The 16,772-nt window shown below is 46.4% G+C and overlaps 1 protein-coding gene across 7 annotated transcripts in view; it reads right to left on the bottom strand.

Annotated features, from left to right (window-relative positions):
• The window catches only part of PDE1B (phosphodiesterase 1B), a 134,016-nt gene that overhangs the window by 49,745 nt on the left and 67,499 nt on the right, over nucleotides 1-16,772 (bottom strand). Inside the window, exon 1 of one of the 7 annotated variants that reach the window (XM_079967834.1) lies at nucleotides 6,760-6,778. The exons of the other annotated variants lie outside the window; for them this stretch is intronic. The gene's annotated coding sequence lies outside the window, so the exon portion shown is untranslated. Of the gene's footprint in view, nucleotides 1-6,759; nucleotides 6,779-16,772 lie in introns of those variants that run through there. 7 annotated transcript variants of the gene reach the window in all.

Below are 16,772 nucleotides of genomic sequence, written 5' to 3' on the forward strand. Positions count from 1 at the left end.
AGAGAGAGAGAGAGAGAGAGAGATTGCACATTTCCCTCCTGCTGCTGAGGAATATCAGTAGCAGATGGCAGCACACAGACACAAGCCATGAAGGCTGGAGAAATTGTGCAAGCTGCAGTAGAGAAGCCACATTCTCCTCAGTGTACCTCCCCTTTGGGCCCAGATTTGCCCCCCACCTCTCCAAGGAGCCTCTCATTTCTAGGGACCCCAGTTATGGAGAAGAGAGGCAAAGGAGACCCTCAAACCCACTGCAAGGTCTCAAGTTGGAAACATCGCCGTGCAACTTACTTTCCCTCCCAGTAGTGTTACTAGGTAACTGCAGAAAGTTGACTTGCAACATTTTAGCACAACAAGCATGTGAGCGATGGCAGAGAGGTTCCTTTGTGTTTGTAATGAGCTGTTTGTTCCGCCCCACACCCACCAGGGTCCCTACACTTGTCACACTCTGGTGGCAGGCACCTTGTGTGGGCACCAGTCCTGATCGTGATCAGCCACATTGTGCGAGTAGAACGCTAAACAGCATGGTAGCTGGGGGGACGGGACGTCACAAGCTGCTGCCTCGCAACCGTCTTGCAAGCTGCTTTAACTCTGCTCAGCATTGATATGCCATTCAGCTTTCCTAAGGAAGGGAAGGAAGTTTCCAGACAAGAATTCGCACCCATATCCTTCCACACCAGGAGTTCTGCTTGAAGAAACTCCCTGCAAGAGCACTCAAGGCCCGGAAGATGCAGCCACAAGGGCAGGACTTTGGGAAGAAGTGTGTAGCAACGCTCAGCAGACTGAGCCGGGCTGGGTGGGTGAAAGGGCAGGAGGCAGTGCAGGGTTGGGTCACCACTAGGGATGGGGGAGGAGCTCAGTTCGCGTCCAAAGGCACACTCACCTAAGCTGCAGTTTCCAAAACAATGTGCGAACCAGAACACAGCTATCCTTCAACATTCGCATGTAGAAGCAAGCGCTTCCGCAAATTTTTGCACTTCTTAGCAGAATGTGTATAAAAATACACACACTAGGGTAAAATAGACATCAAAGGCATAGCACATGAAGGTACATTAGGGAAAATTGCAAAAATGTCTATAGTAGGGAAAATGGCATAAAATCATAGACTCATAGGGTTGGAAAGGACCCCAAGGGTCATCTAGTCCAACCCCCTGCTATGCAGGAATCTCAGCTAGATCATACATCACAGGTGGCCATCCAACCTCTGCTTAAAAACCTCCAAGGAAGGTGAGTCCACCACCTCCCAGGGGAGTCCCTTCCGCTGCTGAACAGCTCTTACTGTCAGAAAGTAATTCCTTATGTTTAGTCAGAATCTCCTTTCTTGTAACTTGAAGCCATTGGTTTAGGTTCTCCCCTCCAGAGCAGGAGAAAACAAGCATGCTCCCTCCTCCATCTGACAGCCCTTGAGATATTTGAAGATGGCTATCATATCTCCTCCCAGTCGCCTCTTTTCCAGGTTTAACATACCCAGTTCCCTCATTCCTCATAAGGCTTGGTTTCCAGATCATCTTGGTCACCCTCCTCTGTACATGTTCCAGCTTGTCAATATTCTTAAATTGTGGTGCCCAGAACTGGACACAGTAGTCCAGGTGTGGTCTGACCAAAACAGTATAGAGCAAGACTAACAAGTCACTTGATTGGGACGCTAGACTTCTGTTGATGCAGACCATATATAATATGTAAAAACATGTACATAAGGAGAAATTCACACTATAATGCTGATGATTTTATGTTGGATTTTGTTAAAACAAACTGCAAACTTTTGCGGCAATGTGGAGAGTGAAAGCAACATTTGAAAATTGTGAAACTCTGAGGACTTCCGGGTTGGTGCCTCCGGTAATGGCGGAATTCCTCTGATCGGGAGGAATTTGCCTCGTGGGAATCTGGGTCTGGCCGCCACGGCGAAGGCGGAGACCCGCTAAGAATCACAGGCAGGAGAAGCCTGTGAGTGTGGGATTCGGCGGGCAACCTTTGCACCTCCCCTACTCACGGGGAAACCCAGTTTCGGGGGTCCGGAGCGACGTGGGGTGAGCGGCGCGGTGCTTCGAATCGTCTGCTTCTTCCACGGAGCGAAGCCGCATAGCTGTTGCCGGAGAGCGCTGACTTTTTCTTGTGGACAATTTGACTTCAAAGTAATTACCCGTGAGTACAGCTGAAGTGGGAGAATTGGATTTTTAAACGTTTAATTTGGTATCGTAACGGGGAGGTTCAACACAGGAAGTCCGCCTTCCCCTTTTGTAAATAGACTGAAGCAATGAGGCTGCAAGCTGAGGTCTTGGAAAGCCCTTTGTAAAAGATTAAATTTCCATTGGGAAAGAACACTAAACCTCCCCTTGGAGGCAGGAGAAGAGGGGGGAGTCGTGGACTGAGTATGCCTGCAGGAGAGAGCGAAGAGAGCTAAAATACTGCCGCTCTGACCCTGGAAACGGGCTGCTAGCAGGACTGACGTCTTTTGGAATGTTCATTGACAGCGTTTAGAACGTTCATTGACAGCTAGCTAAATAAGAGAAATACATTGTTTCTACTGTTTCCGGCTGCTTTTAAAAAGGAGTAAAAAGTAACTGAAAATTGAAACTAACTTTGGATTGTGTGAACTGTGTTTAAAAGAGGACATTACTGACTAATAGAAATAGAAACTGTACCCCCCTAGTGGAAGTCTTTGAAACTGGTTGCTTTACAAGAGCTGGGCTAGGGGAATTTTCAGCTGCAAGATAAAAAACTGTGAGACTCTGGGACTGACCTTGAATCTTTTGAGTGTTATGGCAAATGGAAAGGGAAAAACAGACCAGTCAACTGCTGAAAAAACATTAAGGTCTGGGAGGACTTGGCAGCAACACAGGAGAGGCTCAACATCAGGCCTCCCTGCTACTTCTGCTGCTGCTTTTGCATCAGTACACTCAAAACCAAGAGGAATGTCGACAGAAGCAGCCTTAGCAGTTGCATTAAATAAGATAAATGATTCACTGGAACAGCTTAACAAGAAAACAAACGTGATAAATGTGAAAGTGGATGCTGCAACTACTAAAATTGACTTAATTACAGAAAGTATAAATAATCTGGGACAAAAGGACCAATACAGAAACCATCCAGAAATTGATACAGAAATCTACTTTGATACGGCAGACTGCGGAAGAAGCCAGGGAGAAAGCTGTTGCTGCTGAATGCAAAGTAACACAACTCGAGAGAGAGAGAGTCCCAGCCCTACAGAGGCAACTTGATGAACATAAGTTGACGCTTGCTATGATTGAACTTAAAGAAAAACAGACGAATTTGAGGATCAGAGCCCTACCTGAATTGGAGAAGAAAAGCTTGACAGATTTTCTCACACAGGAATTTGCTGACTTTTGGGACTTGAATTTGGGCCAAGAAGAGTTTAGAATTGTGAGGGCCTTCAGACTTGGAAGAGGAGGGAAAAAAGAGAAGAATAGAATAAGACACTGCTTGATCACTCTTCGAACTAAAGAAGAGAGAGATAGAATCTTGGGTTGACATTATCAGAAGAACCTAGAAGTACAACAGTCAAGAGTGGAAATTTTTAAAGACGTCCCAAAATATCTTTTGGATTTTAGGCCTAACTACGGAGATATTTGCCCTGCTGAGAAGGAATAAAATCATCTTTAGGTGGGAGTTTCCCCAAGGTCTATCCTTCAGTTTCAAAGGAAGGAAAATAAAAATAAGATCAGTAGAAGATAAAGTAAAGTTTTTGAATAAATACGAAGAAGATCTGCAGAAGGGACTTGGAAAAGAGCCAAGAGCATCGGATAGAAGATCACCAGGATGAAGTTGATGGACTATATGGAACTGGCGGAAATGACCGGCAGAATCCGAGACCAGGGAGAAGAGTCGGTGGAAGAAGACTGGAAAAAGTTTAAAGATTTTTTACAGAAATACTGTAAAATTAATGAATGTTAGAAAAATGTTGGAATGAAGTTATATGGCTTTAGTAGAAATGTTATAAGGAATTAAGTATAAATAGATTAATAGAGTATTGAAGGAAAAAATAAGGTTAGAATGTGTTAAGATAATTATAGGATAGAAAACAGAGGAAGATGGAAAGGAATTGCTGAAACAATTAATAGAGGTGGAATACAAAAAGGGAGGTGTGAGGAGGTCGCTGAAATAAGTGAATGAAACATAAGATACTGAAATTGTTTGATGTGTTTTAAATTGTTTTTGTTTTGTTTTGTTAGTTTAATGTGTTAGTGTTATGTAGTGTTTTTGTATTGTATTGTATTGTTTTTCTTTTTTGTAGTGTTTAAATTGTTGGAAAAGTAATAAATATTATTTTCCAAAAAAAAGAAAATTGTGAAACTCTGAGAAACCAAAACTGACAGTTTTTCACATCCCTACTCTGAAGTACAAGGGCACACACCCATCAAAGGAAACATATGCACCCCACTAAGTCCAGTGGCTACAATAACCTTACGACACCATGGCATAGTTACTGTCTTGATTTGTTTGGTATACAAGCAAAAGCTTTTTTTCAAATGTGGCCAGAGCTGATCTGGCCCAGTCAAGAAAAAAACTCTGCAAACTTGATCACACTTAAAGAAAACAGAAGGTTGCCTTGCTGTCCCTGATTTAAGAGGCACATTGTTCAAAGTGTTTTTTTTAAAAAAAATTAAATCTACTTTAAAGAGTTAAATACTCAGGAAAGAAAAAGATTCAAGGGGAGGGGCCTGTTCCCCTCTTGGTCACCCATTCAGGCGAAGTGAAGGCGATGCAGTTCTGGAAAGAAGGGCCTCATTCTAAATTAGATGCATCTGCCCTCAGTGACATTGCCACTGATGGGAATAGTGATGTCAATATTTCCAGGAAGAAGAAGAAATAGTTGAGGGGGGGGGCGGATTAATGCTGCTGAAGCAGAACTCAATTAGGGCACAAAGAAGGAATAAACAAAGCAAACGGGGGGCCCCAAAACACGACTTTTGCACTGCAAGAGTGCCCCCACAGATATCTGGTACTCCAGGGTAACCTTATTCCACTGATTCCCCACTCCATCTATCCCAGAGGAGAATCTGTGGCCCTCCAAATGTTGTTGGACTCCAGCTCACACCAGCCCCAGCCAGAATGGCCAGCTGGGTGCCAAGCTGGGCCAACAGAAGGGGTCAGCATTGTTGGGCATCCACCAAGGCCTACGCCCTAGCAGGGAACCTTTGCTTACTGCCTGCCCTGCCCCAAGTCCCCTGGCTGTGATCTTCCTATGATTCTATTGTTCTTCCTCCCCATCTTTGCCTGATTACTGCACTTTGGAAGCAGGGACAAGAGAAAGGCAGAGAAGGAACAGCAGCCTCCGCAGTGGTGCGGAGGGAGAGCACAGAGGGTGCTCAGCAATGCATGTCACTGTGGCAACTTGGAGGAAATGTGGAGTATCAACCTTAACAGAATATAAAATAGAAATGCTCCCAATTTGCCAGAAGGCCCTCGGACCTGGATCTCAGTGTCCAGGCTGGACAATGGGGGTGGAGATGCTCCTTCAGGTATACTGGACCGAGGCTTTTTAGGGCTTTAAAGGTCAGCACCAACACTTTGAATTGTGCTCAGAAACATACTGGAAGCCAGTGTACTTCGGACTGGTGTTATATGGTCCTGGTCACCAGTCTAGCTGCTGCATTCTGGATTATGTGCAGTTGCCTTCAAAGGTAGCCCCAGGTAGAGCACATTGCAGTAGTCCAAGCAGGAGAAAACCAGAGCATGCACCACTAGTGAGACAGTGTACATGCAGGTAGGGTCTCAGCCATCACACCAGATGTGATGCACACTGGGAGACTTTGGACCAGTCACTGTGGATTAGCCTAATCTAACCCAACCCACAGGGTTGTTGTTAGGATAAATAGAGCTGGGGGGAGCACTGAGCTCCTTGGAGGAAAGGTGGAATATAAAACAGTGGTGCAGCAATAAAATTGCTAGCACATTTGCAAAGGTAAGCAGGGTCTGGTCTGGTTGGGGGCCTGGGGACTGAGATTCATGCATTCCAGAGAGTTGGGCTAACTCTACAATTCCATGATTCTATGAAATGTAGAAAATTGTTAATTAAGTAAGTGGCTAGGCAGTGGCGACAGTGCCATGGAGGTGGACTCATTCAGGAAGAGCCCCCCACTGAATACTGAATCTTCCCCAAGAGCCCCTAAAATCTGGCACAGACAATGGGTCTGCTCGGCTTACAAACAATGAAACTGCTGGTCTTTAAGGTATCACAGTCTTCTTTATTTTTCCCTCAAGTACTATAGAATTTATTAACCATCACTAAGGCACTTTTCAAAAGAAGAGGAAGGAGGAGGAGGAACATAAACCATATAACATAACTTTGAGCACACCATTAGTGGGTTTTCCATCTTGAAAAGGCAGCCTGGCTGAAACCTAGAAGCAGCCCAACCAACCCCCAGGTACAGGAGCACGTTCTAGTCCAGCTTTACAACAACTCAGAACTTCTATAGCACAAGCCTGTCTGCTCAGAAGTAAACCCCACCGAGTTCAGTGGACAAACTCCTAGGTAATCCTAACCCCACTTACCTGGGTGCAAACTCCAATGAATTAATTAGAACTTGCTTCTGAGTAGACAGAGGGTACTGGTATTCAGCTAAGTCTTTACTCTGATCAAACCCCCTGAAATTAATGGACATGGCTAAGTCAGCTCCATTCATTGCAATGGATCTGCTCAACTTAAAAACCAAGTTGAACGCCACCACACTTAGGACTGCACAGCAAGTCTGTGCAGGATTGCAGCCTCAGCCCAAGAAAATGACCACTCCCTGTTCTTACCTGAGGATGGGGCTGTGCATATGAGCCCGCTGGACTTGAACAACCTCTGCCATGAGCAGAGAGGCACTGAGACCTTCACTGTCCACAAGAGCCTTCAGGCTCCACCCTGTCAGGGCTTCGGCACCACCAGCCAGGGCCTAGTCCACTGTTTATTTTCTAAAAACATCCCGATATTTCTTCTTTCTTCACCACAGCAAAGGGATTGTTCCCCCCCTTGCTTAAATGCTGGGTTGCTGCACAGGATGCAACCTGCGGTAGGGTTGTCAGGCCTTCTGTCCACAAGAGCTTGTGAGTTGAGGTTGGGAGGGGGCACAAGGTAGAAAAGGTTCACAACTGCTAGCAAAGGCAAAAAAGGAAATGCACAAAAGCCATTTAAGGCAACCAGAGAGAGGGGGGAATATGCGCTTCAATGGATGCAGGCTGGCTTCAGCTGCTGGCTTGGCAGACTATCGGACACCACCACTGACTATTTTTGCCTGTGAAAAGCCATTTATCATTTATATCACAGGAACATCTATTGGCAGCCAGCAGAGGCCAAGGGCAGGCTGCTCCCCAGGGGTGATGGGGGCGAGCAGGGAATGCATGGAAACGGCCTGTTTGTTTTGGAAGGGGGGGGGAGGAGGTTCAAAAAAGTAAATGAAGCCTTGCCTAAAATGACTAGCAGCCCAAGAAGCAACCTCCGCTCTTTTAGGACACTGAAATGCAGTAGGTTTGCAGGTTGCAAAACTAGTCAGAATTTCATCTTTGCATTCAGTTGCTGGAACACAAAATATAAAACAGGTGTGTTCAGTGATTTCATTGTTACTTTTTTTTAAAAAGAGAACAGAACAGTCTGCACATGGTCAGAAGCACTTTGCACTAAGCTCATTTTTTTGTGGTTGGGGGGTGGACAATACCCTATTCCACCCAAAGGACCAGAGACAGTGAAATAATTTTCGAAAACAAGAATGTGGAAAACAAGAGCTCACAGAATTTGCCTTTCCACATGTTGACGTATCAACTTACCTCTGCACATTCAGCATCCACCTCCTTCTCAGAACACTTTGCCAATCTAGCTGTTTGCTTACCTACTTCCCCCCTCCCACCCTCCAAGTTGCTCAGAGTGACAAACACACTTCTCCTCCCACAGTTTACAGTCACAACAAGCCTGTGAGGTAGGTTAGAGTGAGGGACACTGACTGGCCCACATTCATCCCCTAAGCTTTGTGGCAGAGCAGGGATTTGAACCCCAGCCTTCCAACACCCTGTCTGGGTAACCCTCTCTTAACCAGCTGTGACCCCTCATACACACTGCCAAAAATGCCCTCCATGGTGCAATGAGGTGTCTATTGGCTACAACAGAAGGTTTCTTTCAAGCCTGATATCAGTGCAAGGAGGGGACATGACCCTGTGGACACCAGAAAACACCTCTGGGGCACATGTGTGGTGGCACATTGGCCTCCAGCGTTGAGCAGCAATAGGCCTTGCAAGGCTGCAGCCTAAATCAGAGGTACTGGTTGTACTGTGAAATCCCTGAGCGTCAATTCTAGAAACTTCCTTTTCTTTCCATCCACTCTCAAGGGAACTTCCCTTGCAGCATTCCACTGGAGGGGGGGATGACAACAAGCAGAGCCCCAGAGGCAGGTCCAGCCCCACCAATGAGGTGGAGTGAAGCAAGGTCACGACAGTGGCTTCCCGCAACATCTCACAACAGTTTTCAAAACTCTTGCAAGAGTTCCATGAGATCTCATGAGATCTTTCTGGAAGTCGCTGCTGCTGTGCAACCCTAGTAGACAAGGCTTCAGTGGGGGGAGAAGGCAGCTTCCCATTTCGCCTCAGGAGACACAAATCTAAAGTGCATTTTAAATCTCACTATCCCTCACCCACCCAGGCACTGGCCCAGACACTTGAGCAAACTTCTTAGTTGGTGCACCACAATTCACATGGCACAAATAGCTCTGTCCTCTTCACCGCTTCCTGCCCCCCAGCATCTGGTGGTTGAAGTGATTGCCTCCTCTGTCGAATGATAGAATGATAGGTAAAGGTAAAGGTACCCCTGCCCGTACGGGCCAGTCTTGACAGACTCTGGGGTTGTGCGCCCATCTCACTTAAGAGGCCAGGGGCCAGCGCTGTCCGGAGACACTTCCGGGTCACGTGGCCAGCGTGACATCGCTGCTCTGGCCAGAGCCAGAGCTGCACACGGAAACGCCGTTTACCTTCCCGCTGGTAAGCGGTCCCTATTTATCTACTTGCACCCGGAGGTGCTTTCAAACTGCTAGGTTGGCAGGCGCTGGGACCGAGCAGCGGGAGCGCACCCCGCTGCAGGGATTCGAACCGCCGACCTTTCGATCGGCAAGCCCTAGGCGCTGAGGCTTTAACCCACAGCGCCACCTGCGTCCCTTTGATAGAATGATAGACTCATAGAATTGTAGAATTGGAAGGGACCCCAAGCATCATCTAGTCCAACCCTCTGCAATGCAGGGATCTCAGCTAAAGCATCCATGACAGGTGGCCATCCAACCTCTGCATTAAAACCTTCAAGGAAGGAGAGTCCACCACCTCCTGAGGGAGGTAATACCACTGTTGAACAGCTCTTACTGTAGAAAGTTCTTCCTGATGTTTTGTAGGAGTCTCCTTTCTTGTAACTTGAAGCCATTGCTTCTAGAGCAGGAGAAAACAACTTTACTCCATCTTCCATGTGACAGCCCTTGAGGTGTTTGAAGATGGCTCTCATATCTCCTCTCCTCTTTTCCAGCTAGCCATACCCAGCCTTCATAAGTCTTGGTTTCCAGACCCTTGATCATCTTGGTTGCCCTCCTCTGCACATGTTCCAGCTTGCCTGTTACCCAATCACCACTACCATGTGCTACAAAGTTGGGCTGTGGGTGGGTGTTCAAGGGGAAAGTTGCACATGAATTCTGAAAAGCAGAGGGAGATATCCTTCCCCCTCCCCAGCTGCATTTTTAAGAGGAAATACCTAACCATTTTTCACTTCCTCTTTCTCATGATGAGTCAAAATGGTCCCTGAGGTGGATGGGTCCCTCTTCAAGCTGTCACCGCATTTCCCCTAGGGCAGATGACCTCCGAGTCAAACCACAGTTTGGAACATGAGTTCATTAGCAGCAATGAATGGGTGCTAATTGCAAATGCAACCGTATTAAGTTTGGCAGTTTCAAGTTTATGGGGTTATATTCAGTGTAGTGGAAAGCTGGATGTTCTGCCAGGGCAAGAACTTCTCCTTGTGTGACAGAATGTCTCCTCCTACTGTGCCCTCCCTAAATCTGTTCTGGGGTTTCTCCCAACATTCTGGAACGGATTTGGGAACAGGGCAGGGCAGAGAGGGGGGAATTCTCTTGGGCTTCTGCAGAACGTTAGCTGAATACTTCCCCTAGCTTTGTTTACCAAATACAATTAAAATAAATGATAGCCAAATTAGATCAATTTCTATGCATTCAGGAAATTTTCTGGTGCAAACTGGAGGGGGGGAATCAATGCAAATGTTTGAATAGAAACATTTTCCAATTTGAAGTTTTGCGGAAAACCCATACCACCGCAGTCTAGTTTGAGAGATTTCACCAGAATCATACTCCTTTCACCCCACGTTGCCTCTCTGTGCTCTTCTGAGGTTACATGAGTGAAGGAGTCCTTTGATATCACCAGAATCATTTATCCTCTCTGCCTCCACCTGCTCAAAGCACCCCTCTCCTGCACCTAGTCTCCTCATAGCAGCCCTCTTCCTGCATTCAAGAGATGGATCAACCTGGGCAGGGGGCTCATGCCTGCTGGTCCCTCCTCCAAGAATCCCCTCCCAACCTTTTGCACTATGAGCATGAAGGGCTACAGGGAGATTTTAACCGGATTCAGCTGAATGCAGTAAAAATCCCCGTTTCAGTTTGGAACTGATACGTGTACAGTTCTCAGTCATGGGGAGGATTCTCGCCACATTCAAGTCAATGTGGCTAGAATGTCCCTTCAGATCTTCATGCTCAACTTGTGAAAGGTCAAGAGGAGGGGCAAAATCACACCAGGATAGGGGTAGTGATGTCATGCATAGCCCCACAATGACTCTCAGGGTCCCTACTCTAAAATTCTATGATTCTATTTAGTTGAGATTCCTGCATTGCAGGGGGTTGAACCAGATGACCCACAGGGTCCTTCCAGCTCTAAAATTCCCTCTGCCCATTTTAACACCTGAGAGGGTCTGTAGGGAAGAGCTAAAACATGGTTTCTAAATGAAACCTCAGCCCGTAATCTGACTTCTGCATTTTGGATTAGTTGAGGCATCTGAGTCATCTTCAAGGGCAGCCCCACACAGAGCGCATTGCAATAATGCAGCCTGGAAGTTCTTCCTTGTTGAGGAGTGTAGGTTTAGGGCTTTCAGCACTAATGCAGCATCCTGAACTGGGGCCAGAAACAAACTGGCATCCAGTGAGGAAGAGGGATGGGGAAGGAGAAGAAGCCCTGCTGGATCAGGCCAAGGGACCATCTAGCCCAGCATCTGCTTTCTGCCTGTGGTCAGCCAGATCCTCTAGGAAGCCCACAAGCAGCATGTGATGAGGTCGTCCCTCACCTCATTTGCCCCCTGCATCTGATATTTAGATACAGTCAGCTTCCAGCTTATGCAAATTTAACTTGTGTGAATTCAGTTTTATGCTCTTGGAGGAAAATAAATTAAAAGGGGGGCAAGCATCTGGCAGGGAAACTTTTATAATCCCACCTGCCATTGCACACAGCTTGGGAAAGCATTTGGAGATGCAGAGAATGTACATTTTGACTATACGTGATTTTGGCTTTATGCGCTATCCCAGGAATTAACCTCCACATAAATTGAGAGTCAGCTGTATATGCTGCATCCAATACTGGTGGTAATAAACTGCCATCATGTCTAGTAGCCACTGACAGACATCTTCACTGAATTTGTCTAATCCACTTTAAACCCATCTAAGCTACTGGCTGTCACCACAGTAAGTGGCATTGAATTCCATAAGTGAAACACGTACTGTGTGAAAAAGCTCTGGTGATGCCTATTGAGACTCTGGCCAATATGGGAGTGGAGCAATACATGGGAAAAATGTGAACTTACTTAAAGTTACATAACTGAATAGGCTTTGCTATTGCACTGGGTTAGTTGTTACATGCGATCTCAGAAATGGTTGCATAAGTATTCTGCCATCAATGTTTGACTTCATTGGTTGGGAAGCGCTAGTTTTTGAGCTGCAGTTAATCAGCCTCCCTGGCTACAATGGTTGTTAAATTACTAGAAAGAGCAGTGCCAAGTCTCACATGTGTTTAGCAGTTGCAACATCAGATATGAAACGATCCTTATTGGTGTAGCAAAATGCCATATTAAGTGAGGGAACTGCACTCTGCACATGCTTAAAATTTTCTTCTTTTAATCAACTGTTGCTCTGCATCATGGTCCAGGTTTAAGCTCCACCACTGCAATCTGGCTGAAATCAATCTCTGTCACTCTGCATTTGTGTTGGATGTTTTAAGCTTGTCTTTAAAATGTGCTGTGTATATGCTATGAATACTGAGACTGCAGCAGAAGACTGTTTAAATCCCATACCTTAAGGAGCATCTTAACATAGGCTGCATTTTGATGCAAGCAACTCCTTCTGCCCTGCCGCCCCCGTCCCGGACCAGACTATTTGTAAAAGCTGCTAAGCTAGAGAGCAAAGAGCAGGTGGATACCTTGAGGGCCATTCCACTTCCGCAAAACCTTTAATGAAAAATACCTGCTTCCCCCCTTTAGAGCACATTCTCCGACACTCAGTTTTAAAAGAAGGAACAGGGTTCCAGGCTTTTGAAGAAACCAATTTGTATACTTCTCCAGCAGGAATCTATCACAACAGGATTTCGTCTGAGCTAAGGCATAACCCCCAAAGTAAACCTCAGTGCTTATTGTTAGCCTTTGGTTAACTCCACATCTATTCCTCAACCCATCATCTCCAAATGTAGATTCTCAAGCAGAGAGATCCACGTGCAGCATGATCTATTTAAAGTACAACTACAAGCTTCTCTTGTGGAAACAAGAACAGAAGAAGAACCATGCTGGATCAGGCCAAAGGCCCATCTTGTCCAGCACCCTGTTCCCATAGCAGCCAACCAGAGGCCTGGAGACACTTACAAGCAGGACCACAGTGCAACAGCACTCCCACCCACATAGCATTCCCAGCAGCTGCTATTCCGAAGCACACAGCCTCTGGCAGCGGAGGAAGAATATAGCCAGTCTGGTTAGCCACAGTTGATATCCTGATCCAACATGAATTTGTTGGCCACGAGGGTGTGATTTCCAGCAGAGAAGTGCTGGGTGGAGGGGGGTAAGGGAGGGCACTTAACCCCTTCCCAGCCTGCTCGTTTCTCCATCACAACTCTGCACCCCACAATCAGCTGCTTTTCTTTCTACCCAGGTTCTAGGCTCTTGTTGCATCACAAACACAGTTCTAGAATCTGGGCAATGTGTGTATGTGAACAGCAAACAGAATTGCAGGGGAGGCCAGGAGGCAGATGGAAGGTTCAGTGCCCCTTAGGGTGGGTAAGTATGCATTAAAGAAGGAGATGCATCATCCAAGGAGAGCACAGGCAACATGAAATTGCACAGACTAAGGCAGAGGTTCCCAAACTTGCCGTATTTGGCCTACCACTCCCTTTTCAGAAAAAGCAACTCAGCGCCTCCCTGTAAATCTGCCTTCTTTAAGCGAACAAACAGAAAGATGCTGTGATAAATCTGCTTTCTTTTATGCATCTATGTTGCTACATTTATATTGGTAAGCGTCATTACACAACAGATGAAATATGTATGAACACTTTTCCAAAACTAGATGAGGACCAGGTCCCGGGAATAAAAACCCATGAAGCAGAGAGGAGTGAAAACTGCCACCTCAGTCTGATCCACCCCGGGCTGGGCAGTGCCAGTGGCACAGCCCACCTGCCACTGGCCAAATAGGTAGGCAAGCTGTGATCCACTTCCCAGGCCTGGGGGAAGCCAAAAAGGGTTCACCCAACCCCAGAAAAACCCCTTGCCTCCAGCACGACCGCCAGATACAGGGGAGGCATTGTCACCATCCCACAACAGTGCCCAACCTAACGGTAAGTGTCATTACACAACAAATGAAATATGTACAAACTGGTGGTTTTTTTCAAAATTTTCTTCTCTTCTCTTCTCTTCTTTCTCTTCTCTTCTTTCTTTATGCTTCCACCACCCTCTTATTTTTATTCAATGCCCCCCAACTGCACCTGAGGCTACTACCACCCCCCTGGATCATTCCAATGCCCCCCAAAGGGTGGTATCACTCACTTTGGGAAACACTGGGCTAATGCATGTTTACGGCTGCAAATTTGCAAAGAATTACTGCAATTTAAATTGAAATACAGTATATCTCACAATGGAAGTCTGCAAGCAGGGTACCTGTTCAGCCTGGCTGTGTGGATGCTGTTAGCTCTTGAAGGCCAACTTTGTTAAGGTTCTTTATTTAAAACCAGACCTGGACCAGACAGTCCTTCACACACATGCCTTCAAGCATAGGGCAGCACTTCCTCTTAATAACTATTGGCTCTTGCTCCTTCGTCAACCCACACTCTTGCTCATGTTGCTATGCAAAGTGCTGTGTAACACCTGAGTTTTAAAAAGAGCAAGAAGGGCATCTAGAGTCACCCTTCTCCAGCCGTCAGAATATTGCCACCACAACTCTCTCAGGAAGTTGGGTTTCTAGGTGTTCTGCTGCCAAAACATTTCATGGCCATGACCAGCAAAACAAGGGCACATTTTGTACATGAACTGTACTGCTGAAATTTAAACACGTCAGTTTCCTAATGCCTCCGGGGGGGGGGAGTGGCACACACCAAAGGGTGACTCAATTGTGGTTTCTCAATCACTCAATTCCCACTGCAGCTGGTATGGAAAGCAAGTGGGTGAGCTGGGAGTAGGGGTGTTGGATCTGGAGAGGTGGAGAGGGAGGGGGCAGGAAGGCCCAGCATGGAATCATCTCGGAGAGACAAGAGCCGTTCTCTGCATACGCTGCCAGGCTAGTAACATTTCAGTCAATCAATCAAAAGGTTGTCAGCTGATGCAGTGCTGCAGACCTTCTATGAATGAAAATGGGGTGGGTGGGGTTGAGGAAACCACAATTATTTTGCCTCCATTGGTATCCAGTGTATCTTTTTTCCCTCTGGGAATGTGAATGGGGGATGCACACGTGAAGAAGAGGAAGAGGGAGGACCATCCTTCGCTGTGGAAACTATCTGAGAGTATCTATACCACAGGCTTAGAGATTTTCAGCGCAGCAGTGCCATTCTGGAAGTACCCTCCCTGCATCCAATCCAAGAAGTAAAAACTGTTTGACCAGCTGTGTCCACAGGACAAATGATGCCTCTATTGCACCACTCTCAACTCCATTAAAAACAGAAGCGAAAGGATTGCCTGCTTCCAGCCTTTCATTACACCAGCTCAGGAAAATCTTTCAACTCATCTTTTCACCCTCATTCACAGCTCTCTGTAAATCTTCACCAGGGAATAAAAGCAAGTCCTGGGAGTCTTGCTCACAAGGAAGAGAGGAGCTCACGGACTAGAGGGGATCTCCCGCACCTGGTGTCCAGTACAAGGCGCAGAAAGCAAGTACTACATCATCCTTGAAGAAGAAGCAGATAGGGCGACCATTTGCATCCACTGCCAAAAGTAGGGGAGGCATCTCACCCCCCCCCCCAAAAAAAGGACTAATAGGTTTCACACAGCCATCTGAGAGGATTGACTTGACATATGATGCAACCACCTGTATGATGGTTTGGAGTGATAAATATATTCTTCTTAATTGAGTTACACTGTTGCTTTAAAGAGAGAGAGTGTGTCTCTCTCCCCCCCCCCCCGCCCACCTGAGATATTTTCTCCTCACCTGGCTCACTTTGGAAAACCTACTTAATAGCAGCACAGAAAGGAAAAATGTGGGGGGTGGAGAACAAGAGGTTTTGCTCCCCTCTCTCATGCACAAAAAATTAAAAGAACGCTAGAGTGCCCTACTTTGCAGAGGATAGTCCTCTACTGGCAGGGCTGTCATGGGAACATAAGAAGAGTGCTGCTGGATGGGACCACAAAGGCTACCCCAGGGAAACCCACAAGCAGGCCAGCGAGGCAAGAGCCCTCCTCCATGGTTGTTCTGAATTAATGGTGTTCAGAGGCATGATGCCCCTGCTGCTGGAGTTAAATATAGCCATCATGAATAGCAGTCTCTTAGGGGGTTGTCCTTTGGCAGAGATTTGTAGGAGTCCTCTATTTGTCCAAGTCCAGTTTGACTCATAATAAGAGAGAGCCTGATATGGAGTAGGAGGTTAAAGTTACCAGTCAGCAGGGAACATCTGGACAGCAGACTGAGCAGGCACAGAGGTCACCATCACTCTCTATGGTGAGCTGTATTGCATTAATAATTATTTACAAATTTGCATCCTATACATTTAAACTAGCTCATGTGAATCAGTGGCCTCCTTTTCCTTTTTCGTGATGCATGTGGACACCTGAACCCAAACCCTGCTTTATATGTGGACGGTGTTTAACATATACCATGGCCATGTCTACTTCAGCACTGAAAACTCACTAAATAGGAAGCTAAAACAAAATAAAAAAATTCCTTCCAGTAGCACCTTAAAGACCAACTAAGTTAGTTCTTGGTATGAGCTTTCGTGTGCATGCACACTTCTTCAGATACACTGAAACAGAAGTCACCAGACCCTTCTATATAGTGAGAAGGTGGGGAGGGGTATTATAAATAGGAAGCTAGTTTGGGAGTTTGACAGAGCTCTTCCTCAGGCAGGATGTTAAGCAAAAATGCTGCTGGTTTAAGGCAGGGCACTTACCTAGGTGATACTTTACTCAGAGTTGCAGGCCAACAGGCAAGCAACCAGTGCTTGATTTGCTTTCCTCCGGGAGAAGAGAGAGCAAGGGCTAGTGAAGTCAATAGCTTCTTGTTGCTCTTCCTTTCCAGGGACGCAGGCCAGCCAAATGAGATCAAGCCTTTTTCTCCCACTGGGGACAGATTCCAGCT

Source organism: Podarcis cretensis (assembly GCF_951804945.1).
Source record: "Podarcis cretensis genome assembly, chromosome: 2".
NCBI lineage: Eukaryota > Metazoa > Chordata > Lepidosauria > Squamata > Lacertidae > Podarcis > Podarcis cretensis.